This window comes from Coregonus lavaretus (genome assembly GCF_964263955.1).
Source record: "Coregonus lavaretus genome assembly, contig: HAP1_SCAFFOLD_606, whole genome shotgun sequence".
NCBI lineage: Eukaryota > Metazoa > Chordata > Actinopteri > Salmoniformes > Salmonidae > Coregonus > Coregonus lavaretus.
The window spans coordinates 183,754-205,771 of NW_028165111.1; the positions used below are offsets into that span (position 1 = coordinate 183,754).

The window sequence follows — 22,018 nt, forward strand, 5'->3', positions numbered from 1 at the left end:
AACTGTAGTATAAGTATCTACACTAACAGTATGGGTCATTTACAGTAACATTAACATGAATATTAACTGTAGTATACAGTATCTACACTAACCGTATGGGTCATTTACAGTAACATTAACATGAATATTAACTGTAGTATACAGTATCTACACTAACAGTATGGGTCATTTACAGTAACATTAACATGAATATTAACTGTAGTATAAAGTATCTACACTAACAGTATGGGTCATTTACAGTAACATTAACATGAATATTAACTGTAGTATACAGTATCTAGAGGAACTGTATGGATCATTTACAGTAACATTAACATGAATATTAACTGTAGTATACAGTATCTAGAGTAACTGAATGGATCATTTACAGTAACATTAACATGAATATTAACTGTAGTATACAGTATCTAGACTAACTGTATGGATCATTTACAGTAACATTAACATTACATTTACATTTACGTCATTTAGCAGACGCCCTTATCCAGAGCGACTTACATTATTGAGTGCATACATTATTTTATTTTTTTATTTTTTTCATACTGGCCCCCCCTGTGAATCAAACCCACAACCCTGGCGTTGCAAACACCATGCTCTACCAACTGAGCTACATCCCTGCCGGCCATTCCCTCCCCTACCCTGGACGACGCTGGGCCAATTGTGCGCCGCCCCATGGGTCTCCCGGTCACGGCCGGCTACGACAGAGCCTGGATTCGAACCAGGATCTCTAGTGGCACAGCTAGCACTGCGATGCAGTGCCTTAGACCACTGCGCCACTCTAGTATCTAGAGTAACTGTATGGATCATTTACAGTAACATTAACGTGAATATTAACTGTAGATTACAGTATCTAGAGTAACTGTATGGATCATTTACAGTAACATTAACATGAATATTAACTGTAGTATACAGTATCTACACTAACCGTATGGGTCATTTACAGTAACATTAACATGAATATTAACTGTAGTATACAGTATCTACACTAACAGTATGGGTCATTTACAGTAACATTAACATGAATATTAACTGTAGTATACAGTATCTACACTAACAGTATGGGTCATTTACAGTAACATTAACATGAATATTAACTGTAGTATACAGTATATACACTAACAGTATGGGTCATTTACAGTAACATTAACATGAATATTAACTGTAGTATACAGTATCTAGAGTAACTGTATGGATAATTTACAGTAACATTAACATGAATATTAACAGTAGTATAGGGGAATGTCTGTTTACAGTAACATTCATAGTAGGACTGAGGTTAGCCCTGTATCTATAACAGTAGCATTAACAGGAGTACGTGGAATGGCCTGTATACAGTAACATTAACCCCCTATAGTCGATTTCTTCAGCCCCACGAAAATATAATTAACATAATACTAAAATCCCTATAAAAACCCATCAGTTTAAGATAGAGATATGTTGTTTTTTTTGCATTGGATTGCGTCTCAATCGCCAACGTCACACTTCCACATCTGCAGTGAAAGGTGACAGAGCTAGAGGGGTGTTTGTCAGACCATGAGACATCCTGAAATTCGGTCTTCTCACAAAATCGTCTGTAGCGTCCGAATGGTTTGGCCTACCAACTAATATGACCCCTCTATGGAAAGAAGAGACTCTCACCAACACGATGGTTTTCTGCTCTACGACCTCCAGAAGTGTCAGGAGACTCATCTGAAGTCGGTGCCGCCGATCTGCCAACTTCTGTCTGTAGCCTCCGAACAGTTTGGGCTACACACTAATATGACCCCTCTATGGAAAGGTGAGACTCTCACGAACACTTACATGTTGTGCTCTAGGATGCCCACAGGCCTCACAAGACTCGCCTGAAGGTCCTCCGCTACCAGAGTAAAACAGGAATGGAAGTATGGGGACAGTTTAGTGCCAAAAATAGGGGATTAAAGTCATGTAAAAAACAAAATTTAAAAATAAACATATCTTTCTTACATCTCTGAGACTTCAGAACAAACTTGCTTTAAATGTTTTGGGATGGACTATCTGTTGTTCCATGTAGTGAATGTTATTCAATGCGTTTGTATGGGCTAATGGCAGTAAGGCCAAATTCAATTTTTCATCAAGTTTTTATATATATATATATATATATATATATATATATATATATATATATTTTTTATACTTCAAGGGGTCTTAAAATTCAAAATCAAATAAGCCTGTAGAGGGTTAACAGGGATGGCTCTGTCTTTTCATTACCATTAATTAACAGTATGATGAATCACCTTCAAATCAAATGTTATTTGTCACATGCGCCGAATACAACAGGTGTAGACTTTACAGTGAAATGCTGACTTCCAAGCCCTTAACCAACAATGCAGTTAAGGAAAAATAAGAGTTAAGAAAATGTACTACCGTAATTTTCGGACTATAAGCCGCACCTTTTTTTCCCATTTTTCGACCCTGCGGCTTATATAACGGTGCGGCTAATCTATGGATTTTTACAGCTAACGGCCACTAGAAGACCTCCTAGGTATTAAACATTAAAACACCTGCGGCTTATAGTCCAGTGCGGCTTATATATGTACACATCATTCAATTTAGCTGCTGCGGCTTATACTCCGGTGCGCCTTATAGTGCGGAAAATACGGTAAATAAACTAAAGTAAACAAAAAAAAAACTAACACAATAAAATAACAATGAGGTTATATAAAGGGGGTACCGGTACCGAGACAGTGTGCGGGGGTACAGGTTAGTCGAGGTAATTGAGAAAAATATGTAAATGTGAGTAGGGGTAAAGTTACTATGCAGAGATAATAAACAGTGAGTAGCAGCGGCGTAAAAATACGTGGTCAATGCAAATAGTCCGGGTAGCCATTTGATTAACCGTTCAGCAGTCTTATGGCTTGGGGGTAGAAGCTAGAAGGTGTTGCTTGCCTCGAAGCGCGCATACAAGTCACTTAGCTAATCTGGTACGCTAATGTGACTGGGCAGCTCGCAGCTGGGCTTCCCTTTGTAGTCCATAATAGTTTTCAAGCCCTGCCACATCCGACTAGCGTCAGAGCCGGTGTAGTAGGATTCAATCTTAGTCCTGTATTGATGCTTTGCCTGTTTGATGGTTTGTCCGAGGGCGTAGCAGGATTTCTCATAAAGTATCCGGGTTAGAGTCCCGCTCCTTGAAAGCGGCAGCTCTACCCTTTAGCTCAGTGCGGATGTTGCCTGTAATCCATGGCTTCTGGTTGGGGTATGAACGTAAGGCCACTGTGGGGACGATGTCGTTGATGCACTTATTGATGAAGCCAGTGACTGATGTGGTGTACTCCTCAATGCCATCGGATGAATCCCGGAAAATATTCCAGTCTGTGCTAGCAAAACAGTCCTGTAGCTTAGCATCTGCGTCATCTGACCACTTCCGTATTGAGCGAGTCACTGGTACTTCCTGCTTTAGTTTTTGCTTGAAAGCAGGAATCAGGAGGATAAAATTATGGTCAGATTTGCCAAATGGAGGGCGAGGGAGAGTTTTGTAAGCGTCTCTGTGTGTGGAGTAAAGGTGGTCTGGAGTTTTTATTTTAATTTAATTTTAATTTATTTATTTCTCTGGTTGCACATGTGACATTCTGGTAGAAATTAGGTAAAACGGATGTAAGTTTTCATTAAAGTCCCCGGCCACTAGGAGGGCCACACCTGGATGAGCAGTTTCTTGTTTGCTTATGGCCTTATACAGCTCGTTGAGTGTGGTCTTAGTGCCAGCATCGGTTTGTCTCTTCGTGAGAATGACTTGGGATTTGGGCCTGATCCGGTAGCAGCAGTATGTCCTGTATCTCTTCATTAACAGACACAGTGAATCACATGCTAGGCAGTGTCTCTCTTCAGCTTCAGCTCTGAGGTTGTTGTCTGTAGCATGTATATCGCTGGCTCCATAGCAGGGTGGGTCGAGGTTATGTTCTGGGTTTAGTACGTGGTATGAAATCAGCTAAACGTATTGTAACAGAACCTTATTAAATGTTAAAGTACAAGGGAGGGTTGTAGTGGAGGAATGGAGGGAGCGATGTGCTGGAGGATTTAGGTCAGACCCGGTACAAAGGTCTGCAGTTTATTAACAATTTACAGCTCTCTCGCTCTCTCTCCTCTCTCTCTCTCTCTCTCTTTTCTCTCTGTCTATCTCTCTCTGTGTGTCTCGCTCTCTGTGTCTCTCTGTGTCTCTGTCTTTCTGTGTCTGTCTCTCTCTCTCTCTCTCTCTCTCTCTCTCTCTCTCTCTCTCTCTCTCTCTCTCTCTCTCTCTCTCTCTCTCTCTCTCTCTCTCTCTCTCTCTCTCTCTCTCTCTCTCTCTCTCTCTCTCTCTCTCTCTCTCTCTCTCTCCCCTATGGGGCACCTTTATAAGAATTCCAGCTGAGCCGTGCTGGTAAAAAAAATATATGTAATTGAGATTTAGCTTGTAAATGTGTGAACCACCATGTGGGCCTTTAATATACCACCACCTGCCTTCCCTGTGACTGCCTGTGCACACACACACACACACACACACACACACCACACACACACACACACACACACCAGGGTTTCCATTAGGGGAATGTGGCACTGGGATAGGGCTGTGGGGGTCATGAACATTTGTCAGCCGGTTATTGTCATGCAAAAGTCTGTCAGTCTCACGGTAATTGACGGGTTAATTAACATAAACATGTTTAGCATCTCTAGGCCTCCATGCATACAAGCCGCATATATACCATCATAATAAATCCATTATTTATTTTAGTCAGGTCTAAAGAAACATTTTTATGTGAAGAAAATGTATTTCAGAAGAACAGAATGAGTTGGCCTACTGAATGGTATCTGGCAATGCCATAGGCTGTAGGCTTGTTCATTTAGCAGACAAGATATGCTTATTAGTCCCGTGCCATTATTTTATATTACATTATTTTATAGTAAGAAGAATATAACTGAATTTATCTGAATAAAATAGACAGGATATTTTTCCCATTCTGGAGTGAGTGCGCATATGTTAAGTGTAAAAGTGATCATTTGAAACAGGTCCTATATTATAATAATAATAATAATAATAATAATTTGCCATTTAGCAGACGCTTTTATCCAAAGCGACTTACAGTCATGTGTGCATACATTTTTACGTATGGGTGGTCCCGGGGATCGAACCCACTACCCTTGGCGTTACAAGCGCCGTGCTCTACCAGCTGAGCTACAGAGGACCACAAGGCCATGCTCTGGCTGGATCTAGAGTTACTTGGCAACTTCAGTTGTGAATGATACAAATCTTAGAATGTGTTATAAATCAAAACGGTGCCTTCAGAAAGTATTCAAACCCCTTGACTTTTTCCACATTTTACGTTACAGCCTTATTCTAAAATTGATTAAATAAATACAAATCCTCACCAATCTACACACAATACCCCATAATGACAAAGCGAAAACAGCTTTTTCGAAATTTCTGCAAATTTATTAAAAACACATACCTTATTTACGTAAGTATTCAGACCGTTTGCTATGAGACTCGAAATTGAGCTCTGGTGCATCCTGTTTCCATTGATCATCCTTGAGATGTTTCTACAACTTGATTGGAGTCCACCTGAGGTAAATTCAATTGTTTGGATATGATTTGTAAAGGCACACACCTGTCTATATAAGGTCCCACAGTTGACAGTGCATGTCAGAGCAAAAACCAAGCCATGAGGTCAAAGGAATTGTCCGTAGAGCTCGAGACAGGATTGTGTCGTGGCACAGATCTGGGGAAGGATACCAAAACATTTATGCAGCATTGAAGGTCCCCAAGAACACAGTGGCCTCCATCATTCTTAAATGGAAGAAGTTTGGAACCACCAATACTCTTCCTAGAGCTGGCCGCCTGGCCAATCTGAGCAATCGGGGAGAATGGCTTTGGTCTGGGAGGTGACCAAGAACCCGATGGTCACTCTGACAGAGCTTCAGAGTTTTGCAGCACTCCAACAATCAGGCCTTTATGGTAGAGTGGCCAGAAAGAAGCCACTCCTCAGTAAAAGGCACATGACAGCCTGCTTGGAGTTTGCCAAAAGGCACCTAAAGGTCTCTCAGACCATGAGAAACAAGATTCTCTGGTCTGATGAAATCAAGATTGAACTCTTTGGCCTGAATGCCAAGCGTCACGTCTGGAGGAAACCTGGCACCATCCCTATTGTGAAGCATGGTGGTGGCAGCATCATGCTGTGGGGATATTTTTCAGCGGCAGGGACTGGGAGACTAGTCAGGATCGAGGGAAATATGAATGGAGCAAAGTACAGAGAGATCCTTGATGAAAACCTGCTTCAGAGCGCTCAGGATCTGAGACTGGGGGCGAAGGTTCACCTTCCAACATGACAACGACCCTAAGCATACAGCCAAGACAACGCAGGAGTGGCTTCGGGACAAGTCTCTGAATGTCCTTGAGTGGCCCAGCCAGAGCCTGGACTTGAACCCGATCCAACATCTCTGGAGAGACCTGAAAATAGCTGTACAGCAACGCTCCCCATCCAACCTGACAGAGCTTGAGAGGATCTGCGGAGAAGAATGGGAGAAAGCATCATACCCAAGAAGACTCGAGGTAGTAATCACTGCCAAAGGTGCTTCAACAAAGTAATGATTAAAGGGTCTGAAAACTTATTTGTGTGTGTATATATATATATTATATTTGCAAACATTTCTAAAAACCTATTTTTGCTTTGTCATTATGGAGTATTGTGTGTAGATTGATGAGGGGGAAAAAACTATTTTATCAATTTTAGAATAAGGCTGTGACGCAACAATATGTGGAAAAAGTCAAAGGGGTCTGAATACTTTCCGAATGCCCTGTATCTGGGGGGTCTGAATACTTTCCGAATGCACTGTATCTGGGGGGTCTGAATACTTTCCGAAGGCACTGTATCTGGGCTGCATGATGTGACTATAGGCTATTGATGATCTGAGAAAGTCGCAAAAAAGCTTGCCCCCCTTCCTTGCCTCAGGCTGCACACGCTGTTTTCTCATCAAGTGATCATATTTTCACTATTCTCAATTTAATATTGTCTTTACTAATATGTAAAAAAAAACATTTAGAATGTCCCAGTATCACATGGGGCAGAAACAGGCGCAGGAGGGAAAAAAGACGTCATCCGTATGCACTCGAATAGCGAAAGGAAGCCGCTTTCCCGCTGGTTCGTTTTTCTCCGGTTATTTCACAACACGCATCAATCGCTGAGGAGCATGCAGCCTCTCGCTGTGCGACACATTATATTCCGCCCAAACTCTGTACGCCACGGGGCTCTCCAACCCTGTTCCTGCAGCTACCCAGTGCTTCATTTGGGAAACCAAGTGAAATCAGTTCGGGGACATCAATAGTAACGTGTTTTCACAATGAAACATATTTCATTAGACAATTGACAGCCCCTATCTCTGCGTGCTCGAGAAAGGAATGAAGGAGAGTGGGGAAGAGATGGAAGCGCACAGTGGTGAAGGTATTCTGTGGCTAAAGGTAGTGTCAGCATATTCATTATGAAGAAGAGTGAAAAAAAAAAAAAAAAAGCCCTATTACAATTTCTATTCAAAATGAAATAGAATTTCACTATAATTGTAGGCATAGCCGCCCCCTGCACAATCAATGAACCAACATCTGTACGTTCTCTCCCAGACCCATGAATAGATTGTTTGGACCGTTGCTAGGTAACCAGTCCATCCAGTATGCATAATAATACAGTCCACATTCAAAGGCCATTACTATAATTAGTTTAAGTTGCGAGTGTAGACTAGACCAATAATGTGCAGGTGTGTGATATACGACCTACCGTTGCCTATGGACTTGAAAGGCGAATGGGAAGCGCGATTCAATTACCAGTTTAGAAATAAAAATAGTAGCTCTTTTTTTTTTTTTTTTTATCGTGGCCATCAAAACTGGATCGCATTTACAATTGTTACTCAATGACTGGGCTTTATAAAAGCACGTTTCCCTCCAGCAGCGATGAGGCGAGAGGTGTTAAATAAGATGCGACTAATGAAAATACACGCGTCCCAATTTATTATCAGCCAATCAGAATGAGTTTTTCCCCGCAAAAGGGCTTTATTTCAGACAGAAATGCACCCCCCCCCCCTCAGACGTTCCCGCAGGTGATGCCGGATGTGGAGGTCCAGGGCTGGCGTGGTTACACGTGGTCTGCGGTTGTGAGGCCGGTTGAACGTACTGCCAAATTCTCTAAAATGACATTGGAGGCAGCTTATGGTAGAGAAATGAACATTCAATTATCTGGTGGACATTCCTGCAGTCAGCACGCCAATTGCACGCTCCCTCAAAATTTGAGATGTCTGCGGTATTGTGTTGTGTGACAAAACTGCACATTTTAGTGGCCTCTTATTGTCCCCAGCAAAAGGTGCACCTGTGTAATGATCAGCTTCTTGATATGCCACACCTGTCAGGTGGATGGATTATCTTGGCAAAGGAGAAATGCTCACTAACAGGGATGTAAACAGGGTGGGCCTGGGAGGGCATAGGCCCACCCACTTGGGAGCCAGGCCCTCCCATGGTTGTGCCCCTGCCCAGTCGTGAAATCCATAGATTAGGGCCTAATGAATTTATTTCAATTAACTGATTTCCTTATATGAACTGCAACTCAGTAAAATTGTTGAAATTGTTGGAAGTTGCATTTATATTTTTGTTCAGTATAGTAATATACTGGCCAATCTGAACCCATCCATCCCATGGTGCATTGTGGTGTCTTCTGGTTACTGTTCATTAACAGTGATCATAGAACGCTGCACAAGACTCAATATTTTTGACAAACATGGGATGTTTGACTTTGCAACGTGGGATTGTAAATGTAAATGGCATTGTAACAATGTGTTGTAGGCCTAAGTCATTAAATATTGTGTCAACACAGAAACAGTGCTCTCCTGATCCTCCCACCTCAGTCTCCTGGACTGTGTCCCAAATGGCACCCTATTCCCTATATTGTACACTACTTTTGACCATGGGCATTAGCTCTTCGAGCTCCATTAAGCATCATATGAGCTGTTAAGCCGGTTTGGAGCCAATTCAGTGGAATTGGGAGATTAACTTTTAGACAGCCTGAGTGAGTGACAACAGCCCCCCCCCCCCCGGTCTTTCTGGCCGACATCTACCGTCGTCATACTCTCTGAGGGTGCGTCTCAAATGGCACCCTATTCCATATATAGTGCACTACTTTTCACCAGGGCCCATTTGGGACGTACCCCCTGAGTCTGTCTGTCTGTTATCTGTCACATTAACATCCCACTGTGATTTAATTAGTCCCTACGCAAATCTGGAGCATCACTTTATCAATCTCAGAAGGGTGAGGAGGAGAGGGTGAGAGAGAGGGGTGAGAAGGAGAGGAGAGGGGTGAGAGAGAGGAGAGGGGTGGGTGAGAGAGGAGAGGTGTGAGAGAGGGAGGAGAGGTGTGAGAGAGGGAGGAGAGGGGTGGGTAAGAGAGGAGAGGTGTGGGTGAGGAGGAGAGGTGTGGGTGAGGAGGAGAGGGGTGAGAGAGGGGAGAGGGGTGAGGAGGAGAGGGGTGAGAGAGGGGAGAGGGGTGAGGAGGAGAGGGGTGAGAGAGAGAGGAGAGGGGTAAGAGCAAGGGGGGAGAGAGGAGATGATGGGGAGGGAGAGGAGAGGGGTGAGAGAGTAGATGGATGGGGAGGGAGAGGAGAGGTGTGGGTGAGAGAGGAGAGGGGTGAGAGAGGAGATGGATGGGGAGGGAGAGGCCGAAGGAGAGGGAAACTGAGAAGAGGGAGCGATATGGAGAGAGTAGATGGTCTGTTTCAGATTGTGACTTGATTGATCATCATGGCTGATGACTTTATATTTAGCTGTGCTTCAGAAACACGAGGAGAGCTGAGAGAGACAGATGAAATGTAATAGACAGCACATTAACTTGAGAACCAGACACACAATACCACCAGCCCCCCCCCCCCCCAAAAAAAAAAAAAACAGCCACTGTAGTTCAATAGAAGTTCCCCCATTTAAGTATTCTCTTGAAGCTGTCAGTACAGAGGGCCTTAGTAACTTGTAGCCCTGGTGTTCATGGTGAACAGCCCTTAGTAACTTGTAGCCCTGGTGTTCACGGTGAACAGCCCTTAGTAACTTGTAGCCCTGGTGTTCACGGTGAACAGCCCTTAGTAACTTGTAGCCCTGGTGTTCATGGTGAACAGCCCTTAGTAACTTGTAGCCCTGGTGTTCATGGTGAACAGCCCTTAGTAACTTGTAGCCCTGGTGTTCATGGTGAACAGCCCTTAGTAACTTGTAGCCCTGGTGTTCATGGTGAACAGCCCTTAGTAACTTGTAGCCCTGGTGTTCATGGTGAACAGCCCTTAGTAACTTGTAGCCCTGGTGTTCATGGTGAACAGCCCTTAGTAACTTGTAGCCCTGGTGTTCATGGTGAACAGCCCTTAGTAACTTGTAGCCCTGGTGTTCACGGTGAACAGCCCTTAGTAACTTGTAGCCCTGGTGTTCATGGTGAACAGCCCTTAGTAACTTGTAGCCCTGGTGTTCATGGTGAACAGCCCTTAGTAACTTGTAGCCCTGGTGTTCACGGTGAACAGCCCTTAGTAACTTGTAGCCCTGGTGTTCATGGTGAACAGCCCTTAGTAACTTGTAGCCCTGGTGTTCACGGTGAACAGCCCTTAGTAACTTGTAGCCCTGGTGTTCATGGTGAACAGCCCTTAGTAACTTGTAGCCCTGGTGTTCATGGTGAACAGCCCTTAGTAACTTGTAGCCCTGGTGTTCACGGTGAACAGCCCTTAGTAACTTGTAGCCCTGGTGTTCATGGTGAACAGCCCTTAGTAACTTGTAGCCCTGGTGTTCATGGTGAACAGCCCTTAGTAACTTGTAGCCCTGGTGTTCACGGTGAACAGCCCTTAGTAACTTGTAGCCCTTGTGTTCATGGTGAACAGCCCTTAGTAACTTGTAGCCCTGGTGTTCACGGTGAACAGCCCTTAGTAACTTGTAGCCCTGGTGTTCATGGTGAACAGCCCTTAGTAACTTGTAGCCCTGGTGTTCACGGTGAACAGCCCTTAGTAACTTGTAGCCCTGGTGTTCATGGTGAACAGCCCTTAGTAACTTGTAGCCCTGGTGTTCACGGTGAACAGCCCTTAGTAACTTGTAGCCCTGGTGTTCATGGTGAACAGCCCTTAGTAACTTGTAGCCCTGGTGTTCATGGTGAACAGCCCTTAGTAACTTGTAGCCCTGGTGTTCACGGTGAACAGCCCTTAGTAACTTGTAGCCCTGGTGTTCACGGTGAACAGCCCTTAGTAACTTGTAGCCCTGGTGTTCACGGTGAACAGCCCTTAGTAACTTGTAGCCCTGGTGTTCATGGTGAACAGCCCTTAGTAACTTGTAGCCCTGGTGTTCATGGTGAACAGCCCTTAGTAACTTGTAGCCCTGGTGTTCACGGTGAACAGCCCTTAGTAACTTGTAGCCCTGGTGTTCACGGTGAACAGCCCTTAGTAACTTGTAGCCCTGGTGTTCACGGTGAACAGCCCTTAGTAACTTGTAGCCCTGGTGTTCACGGTGAACAGCCCTTAGTAACTTGTAGCCCTGGTGTTCACGGTGAACAGCCCTTAGTAACTTGTAGCCCTGGTGTTCACGGTGAACAGCTCTTAGTAACTTGTAGCCCTGGTGTTCACGGTGAACAGCCCTTAGTAACTTGTAGCCCTGGTGTTCATGGTGAACAGCCCTTAGTAACTTGTAGCCCTGGTGTTCATGGTGAACAGCCCTTAGTAACTTGTAGCCCTGGTGTTCACGGTGAACAGCCCTTAGTAACTTGTAGCCCTGGTGTTCATGGTGAACAGCCCTTAGTAACTTGTAGCCCTGGTGTTCACGGTGAACAGCCCTTAGTAACTTGTAGCCCTGGTGTTCATGGTGAACAGCCCTTAGTAACTTGTAGCCCTGGTGTTCACGGTGAACAGCCCTTAGTAACTTGTAGCCCTGGTGTTCATGGTGAACAGCCCTTAGTAACTTGTAGCCCTGGTGTTCACGGTGAACAGCCCTTAGTAACTTGTAGCCCTGGTGTTCATGGTGAACAGCCCTTAGTAACTTGTAGCCCTGGTGTTCACGGTGAACAGCCCTTAGTAACTTGTAGCCCTGGTGTTCATGGTGAACAGCCCTTAGTAACTTGTAGCCCTGGTGTTCATGGTGAACAGCCCTTAGTAACTTGTAGCCCTGGTGTTCACGGTGAACAGCCCTTAGTAACTTGTAGCCCTGGTGTTCACGGTGAACAGCCCTTAGTAACTTGTAGCCCTGGTGTTCACGGTGAACAGCCCTTAGTAACTTGTAGCCCTGGTGTTCACGGTGAACAGCCCTTAGTAACTTGTAGCCCTGGTGTTCATGGTGAACAGCCCTTAGTAACTTGTAGCCCTGGTGTTCACGGTGAACAGCCCTTAGTAACTTGTAGCCCTGGTGTTCACGGTGAACAGCCCTTAGTAACTTGTAGCCCTGGTGTTCACGGTGAACAGCCCTTAGTAACTTGTAGCCCTGGTGTTCACGGTGAACAGCCCTTAGTAACTTGTAGCCCTGGTGTTCACGGTGAACAGCCCTTAGTAACTTGTAGCCCTGGTGTTCACGGTGAACAGCCCTTAGTAACTTGTAGCCCTGGTGTTCACGGTGAACAGCCCTTAGTAACTTGTAGCCCTGGTGTTCATGGTGAACAGCCCTTAGTAACTTGTAGCCCTGGTGTTCACGGTGAACAGCCCTTAGTAACTTGTAGCCCTGGTGTTCACGGTGAACAGCCCTTAGTAACTTGTAGCCCTGGTGTTCATGGTGAACAGCCCTTAGTAACTTGTAGCCCTGGTGTTCATGGTGAACAGCCCTTAGTAAGTTGTAGCCCTGGTGTTCATGGTGAACAGCCCTTAGTAACTTGTAGCCCTGGTGTTCATGGTGAACAGCCCTTAGTAACTTGTAGCCCTGGTGTTCATGGTGAACAGCCCTTAGTAACTTGTAGCCCTGGTGTTCACGGTGAACAGCCCTTAGTAACTTGTAGCCCTGGTGTTCACGGTGAACAGCCCTTAGTAACTTGTAGCCCTGGTGTTCATGGTGAACAGCCCTTAGTAACTTGTAGCCCTGGTGTTCATGGTGAACAGCCCTTAGTAACTTGTAGCCCTGGTGTTCACGGTGAACAGCCCTTAGTAACTTGTAGCCCTGGTGTTCATGGTGAACAGCCCTTAGTAACTTGTAGCCCTGGTGTTCATGGTGAACAGCCCTTAGTAACTTGTAGCCCTGGTGTTCACGGTGAACAGCCCTTAGTAACTTGTAGCCCTGGTGTTCATGGTGAACAGCCCTTAGTAACTTGTAGCCCTGGTGTTCACGGTGAACAGCCCTTAGTAACTTGTAGCCCTGGTGTTCACGGTGAACAGCCCTTAGTAACTTGTAGCCCTGGTGTTCATGGTGAACAGCCCTTAGTAACTTGTAGCCCTGGTGTTCATGGTGAACAGCCCTTAGTAACTTGTAGCCCTGGTGTTCATGGTGAACAGCCCTTAGTAACTTGTAGCCCTGGTGTTCACGGTGAACAGCCCTTAGTAACTTGTAGCCCTGGTGTTCATGGTGAACAGCCCTTAGTAACTTGTAGCCCTGGTGTTCATGGTGAACAGCCCTTAGTAACTTGTAGCCCTGGTGTTCATGGTGAACAGCCCTTAGTAACTTGTAGCCCTGGTGTTCATGGTGAACAGCCCTTAGTAACTTGTAGCCCTGGTGTTCACGGTGAACAGCCCTTAGTAACTTGTAGCCCTGGTGTTCATGGTGAACAGCCCTTAGTAACTTGTAGCCCTGGTGTTCACGGTGAACAGCCCTTAGTAACTTGTAGCCCTGGTGTTCACGGTGAACAGCCCTTAGTAACTTGTAGCCCTGGTGTTCAGAGATAATACACAGCCTGGTGGCACACCTGTATATTCACAGTTATCACAGAAGTGGAGCTTTTCAGATTTACATATTGCGTTCTTTTACACAAAAACAAATCCAAATTCCAGTCGGTTAGAGATTGGCTTACAGCAGGATGTAGAATACTAACGCTCTCAGCCAGGCAGCCCCGTCACACAGCACGTTGGTATCCATATCTGCTGGAACTATGCCATGCATCTCAAGTCACACTGCTCTCCCTGCCGGTGGCACCAAACACATTACAGCCCCGCCCACACACTCTCTCTCTCACACACACACACACACACACACACACACACACACACACACACACACACACACACACTATACACATGTACCCACACATATACACACATACACCAGCAGTTCAGAGGTGTGATGTCAGAGAAAGCTTCCTGTCAGTCTGTCCTGGAGGGTGTCTTTATCAGGCCCGTACACAGTTGATCATCTCTCAAACACACACACACACACTACACAAACACTACGCAAACACACACACACACACACCTACACACCTGTTTCTCCTAGCTGCTGGTTTTTGTCTGCGTACTGAAGTCTCTGTGTGAATAGTCCTGACTAACACCAGCTCATCTCCTCCTAAAGGGAGTTTCTCCTTTTCTATGAATTTCCTCTCTCTTCCTCAACACCAGTCTAACTGGCCTCTCTTCAGCACCCAAAATGAAGATGCTGGATGCTGCTATACAAGCATGGCTTCTTAACAATGCAGGGAGGGAAGGCTGGACTGTTAGTAAATGAAGACGTGGGACGATTCATATGGACCAAGCCATATACTACCAGTGTCTTACGGCCGTTATACTTTGGAGTCAGAAGACGAGCTTTTTCTGTTTTACATTTGTTGACTGGACTGACCGCATCATTAATGACGGTTGGGTGGTCTAGGGAGTGGAGTGAGATGTGGGGGTGGAGTGGGCATGGGGTGCGTCCCAAATCGTACCCTATTCCCTGTTGACCAGGACCCATAGTGTAGCCATGTTGACCAGGACCCATAGTGTAGCCATGTTGACCAGGACCCATAGTGTAGCCATGTTGACCAGGACCCATAGTGTAGCCATGTTGACCAGGACCCATAGTGTAGCCATGGTGACCAGGACTCATAGTGTAGCCATGTTGACCAGGACCCATAGTGTAGCCATGTTGACCAGGACCCATAGTGTAGCCATGGTGACCAGGACTCATAGTGTAGCCATGTTGACCAGGACCCATAGTGTAGCCATGTTGACCAGGACCCATAGTGTAGCCATGTTGACCAGGACCCATAGTGTAGCCATGTTGACCAGGACCCATAGTGTAGCCATGGTGACCAGGACCCATAGTGTAGCCATGTTGACCAGGACCCATAGTGTAGCCATGGTGACCAGGACCCATAGTGTAGCCATGTTGACCAGGACCCATAGTGTAGCCATGTTGACCAGGACCCATAGTGTAGCCATGGTGACCAGGACCCATAGTGTAGCCATGTTGACCAGGACCCATAGTGTAGCCATGGTGACCAGGACCCATAGTGTAGCCATGTTGACCAGGACCCATAGTGTAGCCATGTTGACCAGGACTCATAGTGTAGCCATGTTGACCAGGACCCATAGTGTAGCCATGGTGACCAGGACTCATAGTGTAGCCATGGTGACCAGGACCCATAGTGTAGCCATGTTGACCAGGACTCATAGTGTAGCCATGGTGACCAGGACCCATAGTGTAGCCATGTTGACCAGGACCCATAGTGTAGCCATGGTGACCAGGACCCATAGTGTAGCCATGTTGACCAGGACTCATAGTGTAGCCATGGTGACCAGGACCCATAGTGTAGCCATGTTGACCAGGACCCATAGTGTAGCCATGGTGACCAGGACCCATAGTGTAGCCATGTTGACCAGGACCCATAGTGTAGCCATGTTGACCAGGACCCATAGTGTAGCCATGGTGACCAGGACCCATAGTGTAGCCATGTTGACCAGGACTCATAGTGTAGCCATGTTGACCAGGACTCATAGTGTAGCCATGTTGACCAGGACCCATAGTGTAGCCATGTTGACCAGGACTCATAGTGTAGCCATGTTGACCAGGACCCATAGTGTAGCCATGTTGACCAGGACCCATAGTGTAGCCATGTTGACCAGGACTCATAGTGTAGCCATGTTGACCAGGACCCATAGTGTAGCCATGTTGACCAGGACCCATAGTGTAGCCATGTTGACCAGGACCCATAGTGTAGCCATGTTGACCAGGACCCATAGTGTAGCCATGTTGACCAGGACCCATAGTGTAGCCATGTTGACCAGGACCCATAGTGTAGCCATGTTGACCAGGACCCATAGTGTAGCCATGGTGACCAGGACCCATAGTGTAGCCATGTTGACCAGGACCCATAGTGTAGCCATGGTCAGTGTTAAATGTAAATGTAGTAACTCTTCATAGTGTGTTTTATCCCTGTCGATATAGACTGATGTCTGGGAGAGTAACTTAATTATATGCACCACACACACACACACACTCATTTACTGTATTATATCTATGTGTCGGTAATAGAGCAATATGCTTTGGTGAGAGAGAGACGCACAGAGAGAGAGAGACGCACAGAGAGAGAGAGACGCACACAGAGAGAGAGACGCACTCAGAGAGAGAGACGCACTCAGAGAGAGAGACGCACACAGAGAGAGAGAGACGCACAGAGAGGGAGAGACGCACAGAGAGAGAGAGACGCACAGAGAGAGAGACGCACTCAGAGAGAGAGACGCACAGAGAGAGAGAGACGCACTCAGAGAGAGAGACGCACTCAGAGAGAGAGAGACGCACTCAGAGAGAGAGAGACGCACTCAGAGAGAGAGAGACGCACTCAGAGAGAGAGACGCGCACAGAGAGAGAGAGACGCGCACAGAGAGAGAGAGACGCGCACAGAGAGAGAGAGACGCGCACAGAGAGAGAGAGACGCGCACAGAGAGAGAGAGACGCGCACAGAGAGAGAGAGACGCACAGAGAGAGAGACGCACAGAGAGAGAGACGCACTCAGAGAGAGAGACGCACAGAGAGAGAGACGCACTCAGAGAGAGAGACGCACTCAGAGAGAGAGACGCACTCAGAGAGAGAGACGAACACAGAGAGAGAGACGCACAGAGAGAGAGAGACGCACTCAGAGAGAGCGATGCACAGAGAGAGACGCACAGAGAGACGCACACAGAGAGAGACGCACACAGAGAGAGACGCACAGAGAGAGACGCACAGAGAGAGAGAGACGCACAGAGAGAGAGAGACGCACAGAGAGAGAGACGCACAGAGAGAGAGACGCACAGAGAGAGAGACGCACAGAGAGAGAGACTCACAGAGAGAGAGACGCACAGAGAGAGAGACGCGCAGAGAGAGAGAGACGCGCACAGAGAGAGAGACGCGCACAGAGAGAGAGACGCGCACAGAGAGAGACACACACAGAGAGAGACACACACAGAGAGAGAGACACACTCAGAGAGAGAGACGCACAGAGAGAGAGACGCACTCAGAGAGAGAGACGCACTCAGAGAGAGAGACGCACACAGAGAGAGAGAGACGCACACAGAGAGAGAGACGCACACAGAGAGAGAGACGCACACAGAGAGAGAGACGCACACAGAGAGAGACGCACTCAGAGAGAGAGACGCACAGAGAGAGAGAGACGCACTCAGAGAGAGCGACGCACAGAGAGACGCACACAGAGAGAGACACACAGAGAGAGAGACGCACAGAGAGAGAGACGCACAGAGAGAGAGAGACGCACAGAGAGAGAGACGCACAGAGAGAGAGACGCACAGAGAGAGAGACGCACAGAGAGAGAGACGCACAGAGAGAGAGAGACGCACAGAGAGAGAGAGACGCACAGAGAGAGAGAGACGCACAGAGAGAGAGAGACGCACACAGAGAGAGAGACGCACACAGAGAGAGACGCACAGAGAGAGAGACGCACAGAGAGAGAGACGCACAGAGAGAGAGACGCACAGAGAGAGAGACGCACAGAGAGAGAGACGCACAGAGAGAGAGACGCACAGAGAGAGAGACGACAGAGAGAGAGACGCACAGAGAGAGACGCACAGAGAGAGAGACGCACAGAGAGAGAGAGACGCACAGAGAGAGAGAGACGCACAGAGAGAGAGACGCACAGAGAGAGAGACGCACAGAGAGAGAGACGCACAGAGAGAGAGACGCACAGAGAGAGAGACGCACAGAGAGAGAGACGCACAGAGAGAGAGACGCACAGAGAGAGAGAGACATACAGAGAGAGAGAGACGCACAGAGAGAGAGAGACGCACAGAGAGAGAGAGACGCACTCAGAGAGAGAGACGCACTCAGAGAGAGAGACGCACTCAGAGAGAGACGCACTCAGAGAGAGAGAGACGCACAGAGAGAGAGAGAGGCGCACAGAGAGAGAGAGAGGCGCACAGAGAGAGAGAGGCGCACAGAGAGAGAGAGACGCGCACAGAGAGAGAGACGCGCACAGAGAGAGAGAGACGCGCACAGAGAGAGAGAGAGAGAGACGCGCACAGAGAGAGACGCACTCAGAGAGAGAGAGACGAACACAGAGAGAGAGACGCACAGAGAGAGAGAGACGCACTCAGAGAGAGCGACGCACAGAGAGAGACGCACAGAGAGACGCACACAGAGAGAGAGACGCACACAGAGAGAGAGACGCACAGAGAGAGACGCACAGAGATTAATTAATCCATGCATTTGTTACTTCTAGGTTAGACTACTGCAATGCTCTATTTTCCGGCTACCCGGATAAAGCACTAAATAAACTTCAGTTAGTGCTAAATACGGCTGCTAGAATCCTGACTAGAACCAAGAAATTTGATCATATTACTCCAGTGCTAGCTTCCCTACACTGGCTTCCTGTTAAGGCAAGGGCTGATTTCAAGGTTTTACTGTTAACCTATAAAGCGTTACATGGGCTTGCTCCTACCTATCTTTCCGAGTTGGTCCTGCCGTACATACCAATACGTACGCTACGGTCACAAGACGCAGGCCTCCTAATTGTCCCTAGAATTTCTAAGCAAACAGCGGGAGGCAGGGCTTTCTCCTATAGATCTCCATTTTTATGGAACAGTCTGCCTACCCATGTGAGAGACGCAGACTCGGTCTCAACCTTTAAGTCTTTACTGAAGACTTATCTCTTCAGTAGGTCATATGATTGAGTGTAGTCTGGCCCAGGAGTGTGAAGGTGAACGGAAAGGCTGGAGCAACGAACAGCCCTTGCTGTCTCTGCCAGGCCGGTTCCCCTCTCCACTGGGGTTCTCTGCCTCTAACCCTGTTGCAGGGGCTGAGTCACTGGCTTGCTGGTGCTCTTTCATGCCGTCCCTGGGAGGGGTGCGTCACTTGAGTGGGTTGAGTTACTGACGTGATCTTCCTGTCTGGGTTGGCGCCCCCCCCCCTTGGTTTGTGCTGTGGTGGAGACCTCTGTGGGCTATACTCGGCCTTGTCTCAGGATTGTAAGTTGGTGGTTGGGGATATCCCTCTAGTGGTGCGGGGGCTGTGCTTTGGCGGAGTGGGTGGGGTTATATCCTTCCTGTTTGGCCCTGTCCGGGGGTTTCTTCGGATGGGGCCACAGTGTCTCCGGACCGCTCCTGTCTCAGCCTCCAGTATTTATGCTGCAGTAGTTTATGTGTCGGGGGGCTGGGGTTAGTTGGTTATACCTGGAGTACTTCTCCTGTCTTATCCAGTGTCCTGTGTGAAATTAAGTATGCTCTCTCTAATTCTCTCGTTCTCTCTTTCTCTCTGAGAACCTGAGCCCTAGGACCATACGTCAGGACTACCGGGCATGATGACACCTTGCTGTCCCCAGTCCGCCTGGCCTTGCTGCTATTCCAGTTTCAACTGTTCTGCCTGCGGCTACGAAACCCCTACCTGTCCCAGACCTGCTGTTTTCAACTCTTAATGATCGACTATGAAAAGCCAACTGAGAGACCTGAGCCCTAGGACCATACGTCGGGACTACCGGCCGTGGTGACTCCTTGCTGTCCCCAGTCCGCCTGGCCTTGCTGCTATTCCAGTTTAAACTGTTCTGCCTGCGGTTATGGAACCCCTACCTGTCCCAGACCTGCTGTTTTCAACTCTTAATGATCGGCTATGAAAAGCCAACTGAGATTTATTCCTGATTATTATTTGACCATGCTTGTCACTTATGAACATTTTTGAACATCTTGGCATGGTTCTGTTATAATCTCCACCCGGCACAGCCAGAAGAGGACTGGCCACCCCTCATAGCCTGGTTCCTCTCTAGGTTTCTTCCTAGGTTTTGCCTTTCTAGGGAGTTTTTCCTAGCCACCGTGCTTCTACACCTGCATTACTAGCTGTTTGGGGTTTTAGGCTGGGTTTCTGTACAGCACTTCGAGATATTAGCTGATGTAAGAAGGGCTATATAAAATAAAATTGATTGATTGATTGAGAGAGAGACGCACAGAGAGAGACGCACAGAGAGAGAGACGCACAGAGAGAGAGACGCACAGAGAGAGAGACGCACAGAGAGAGAGACGCACAGAGAGAGAGACGCACAGAGAGAGAGACGCACAGAGAGAGAGACGCACAGAGAGAGAGACGCACAGAGAGAGACGCACAGAGAGAGACGCACAGAGAGAGAGACGCACAGAGAGAGAGACGCACACAGAGAGACGCACACAGAGAGAGAGATGCACACAGAGAGAGAGACGCACACAGAGAGAGAGACGCACAGAGAGAGAGACGCACAGAGAGAGAGACGCACAGAGAGAGAGACGCACAGAGAGAGAGACGCACAGAGAGAGAGACGCACAGAGAGAGAGACGCACACAGAGAGACGCACACAGAGAGACGCACACAGAGAGAGACGCACAGAGAGAGAGACGCACAGAGAGAGAGACGCACTCAGAGAGAGAGACGCACTCAGAGAGAGAGACGCACTCAGAGAGAGACGCACTCAGAGAGAGAGAGAGACGCACACAGAGAGAGAGAGAGGCGCACAGAGAGAGAGAGAGGCGCACAGAGAGAGAGGCGCACAGAGAGAGAGACGCGCGCAGAGAGAGAGAGACGCGCGCAGAGAGAGAGACGCGCACAGAGAGAGAGAGACGCGCACACAGAGAGAGAGAGACGCGCACACAGAGAGAGAGAGACGCGCACACAGAGAGAGAGAGACGCGCACACAGAGAGAGAGAGACGCGCACACAGAGAGAGAGACGCGCACACAGAGAGAGAGAGACGCGCACACAGAGAGAGAGAGACGCGCACACAGAGAGAGAGAGACGCGCACACAGAGAGAGAGAGACGCGCACACAGAGAGAGAGAGACGCGCACACAGAGAGAGAGAGACGTGCACACAGAGAGAGAGACGCACACAGAGAGAGACACACAGAAATACTCACACACTCAGGCACTCTATCTGTGAGATCTGAGGATGGGGAGGGCATCCATTTCCTCTGTTGACAGGCAGTGGCTGAAACACACCAAACCAGAACAGGAAAATATAGCCTTTTCTATTCCACTACAGCCCCAGTCCTCACCACCCCCCCCCAGTCCCCCCCCCCCAGGCCTCACCACCCCCCCCAGGCCTCACCACCCCCCCCCCCAGGCCTGTCCACCCCCACCAGGCCTGTCCACCCACCACCAGGCTCGCAATACAGTGTATCTCACACACACACCGTGCTGCAGCACATTAAAATTCTGCTGTGTCAGTAACTTAAATAAGGAGGAATTGGCATTTCCTGTGTGTGTCGTGAAAGGTCACGGAAGGCTGGCTGTGGTTGGGCTCTCTCTCTCTCACTCACACACACACACACACACACACACACGTTCCTGCCCAGCTTTATTAGACCTTAGTAGACGTTGGGACATTTTACATGCCAGGCTGTGAAATACATCCATCCATCCATCCATCCATCATCCATCCATCCATCCTTTTCATTCCACTGCTTTTTATGCTCTTTCTCTTATTCTCTTTTTTATCTCTTGCTACATCTCTCTCCTCTGGTGTCCAGACTGCCTGTATGCCTATGTCCTAGTCTAACCCCATCTCTCTCTCTCTATCTCTGTCTCTCTGTCTGTCTCTCTGTCTGTGTGTCTCTCTGTCTCTCTCTCTCTCTATCTCTGTCTCTCTGTCTGTCTCTCTGTCTGTCTCTCTGTCTGTCTCTCTGTCTGTGTGTCTCTCTGTCTCTCTCTCTCTCTCTG

General features: G+C 47.6%; 1 protein-coding gene across 1 annotated transcript in view; it reads left to right on the plus strand.

Annotated features, from left to right (window-relative positions):
- The window catches only part of LOC311116262 (catenin alpha-1-like), a 194,991-nt gene that overhangs the window by 157,051 nt on the left and 15,922 nt on the right, over window positions 1-22,018 (plus strand). The window lies entirely within an intron of this gene.